Raw genomic sequence first — 2,306 nt, forward strand, 5'->3', positions numbered from 1 at the left:
CATCCCTAGCTTATCCTTCTGTAAATAATAATGATTTTGGACCATACTATTTTAATTTAGGGAGAACATTGTAATGTATCTTGATTGGGGACCTGTGATGTAATATGAGAGCCTGAGACTAGGATGATGCATAGTTTATGAAATAACATCACATCAGTCTCTCAATTACATCACAGGTTCCCCCCCCCCCCCTCCCCGCATCAACAGAGAGGGAGAGAGTGCAAATATGCTAATTAGATATAATGCTCTCCAAAAGTTAAAATAGTATGGTCCAAAATCATCATTATTCACGGAATTTGGGAGGATTGATCCATTTGAACAATGTGTGTCCAATCCAAAAAACCGAGAGGGAATCTGGGAAAAAGTAGGGCTTTTCTGGGTGGGAAATGTGTCAAAAATAAAAAAAAGTGGCTGTGTAATTGAGAACCTGAGACTAGGGTAATGCATAGTTTATGAAATAACATCAGAGTCTCTCAATTGCGTTTTAGGTCCCCCCATCAAGGGAGACTGCAAATATACTAATTAGATACAATGTTCTCCCTAAGTTAAAATAGTATGGGAGAAAATCATTATTATTCACGGAAGCAGGGAGTGTTGATCAATTTGAACAGTGTGTGTCCCATCCAAAACACCGAAAGGGCATCTGGGAAAAAGTAGGGCTTTTCTGGGTGGGAAATGTCAAAAATAAAAAAGTGGCCGTGTAATTGAGAGCCTGAGACTAGGATAATGCGTAGCTTATGAAATAACATCACATCAGAGTCTCTCAATTACATCTTATGTTCCCCCCCCCCCATCAAAGGAGAGTGCAATTGCTAATTAGATACAATGCTCCCCCTAAGTTAAAATAGTATGGGCCAAAATCATCATTTTTCACAAAAGCAGGGGGATGGTAGAAGGGGTGATCTGTTGGATCAGTGCTTGTCTGATCCAACACATTTTTTAATAATCCCATACTTCTTGAGGCAAGGTATGCAAATTAGGGTGAAACACTCTCCCTAATCTGCAACAACAAAAGGAGTATAGCTAAGGTCAGTGTGCTTGTGCCTAGTGTTAGCCATAGAGTATAACTGGGGCCAATTCTTGGTTGTCACTGCACAGTGCAGCAAAGTATTACATTTGTTATTTTAAGTATATAAAAAATTTGGTGACTGAATAGGATAAAGATATATACTGCTGATGCTCGTGTGACCAGCCATTAGAAACGTGATTACATTTATGAGGCAGATAATAAGTGATGAATCGCTTGAGATCATAAGGATTTGGCTGAATCTCTGTCTGGGCTACCAGCAGCAGATGATGCTCAGGAGAAAGAGTAACATGTTCCTGGATGGTAGGGCTCGTGTCTTTGTCATTTACTGTTAGACTGCTTGATGGGTCATTCCTGGGATCATTAAGGAGCCAGCGGGAAGGTGGCAGACTGGGCATCCTGCCTTATTCTCAATATGCTTTACCTGGCCTGGCAGCTGCTTGAACATAAAAACTGCAGCCGGCAAACAGCCCTGGACTGCCAACACATCTTCAGCTCCAGTGAGCAACCTGGCACTGCCAGTCATTAAATGCTGGGTGAAAGCCTTGGCACCGCCAATCACAAAAGCAAGTGGCTTGCCAAGAGCTAGGGTTGGATAGTTGTCATGTAGCTGCAGCCAACTGTTGAATACAGAAATCCCCGTCGATGGGAATATAAAAGCTTTAAGAGCAATCATAACTAGAAAAGCTACACTTTCTGGGGAAATTGTGTGAAGTGTTCTTGCCTCCACCAGTAGTCTGTTGTGTGGCTGGAGTGGCTGGAGTAACTGTTGTGTGGCTGGAGTGGCTGGAGTAACTGTTGTGTGGCTGGAGTGGCTGGAGTAACTGTTGTGTCCCTTCTCGGCCTTTTGGCTAAGATCAAGTGTAGTATCTGTTCTTATCAGTGTCCAGTGGGGGTGCTCCCGGCCATTCTAGCTTTGCGGGGATGGCTGTTGTATAGTACCCTCACTGGTATGATGGGGGTCCGGAAGGCTAGTACCGGAGGGACAGAAACCGGGGAGCGCCACGAGTTATGCTGGGGCCCCGGGAGTAATTCCTCCGAGAAGACTGGAAAGACCCAGTACCTCCTGATTTGGACGGATCTACCTTGGTCTGGCCAGGGGCTGGGAAGGCAGAGAGTCCGCAAACTAGGTGCTCCCTGAGTAGTTGCCTCAGGGGTGCTCTGAGTAGCACTTGAGTGTGGGACCCCACGTTGCGAATGAGCACATGGTCACCGAGTTTAAACACTTTTTGCACTGCGCCTCTAGGACCGGGCCTTTTGGTCAAGTTCTGGGCAATTT

The 2,306-nt window shown here is 45.0% G+C and overlaps 1 pseudogene; it reads left to right on the top strand.

The window, feature by feature from the left end:
* Window positions 1-1,858: 1,858 nt before the first annotated feature.
* On the top strand, window positions 1,859-1,974 carry LOC149456690 (U2 spliceosomal RNA; annotated as a pseudogene).
* Window positions 1,975-2,306: the final 332 nt, after the last annotated feature.

The sequence above is a fragment of the Staurois parvus genome, unplaced genomic scaffold (genome assembly GCF_062004578.1).
Source record: "Staurois parvus isolate SC_StPar_1 unplaced genomic scaffold, SC_StPar_1.0 ptg000350l, whole genome shotgun sequence".
NCBI classification, from domain to species: Eukaryota; Metazoa; Chordata; class Amphibia; order Anura; family Ranidae; genus Staurois; species Staurois parvus.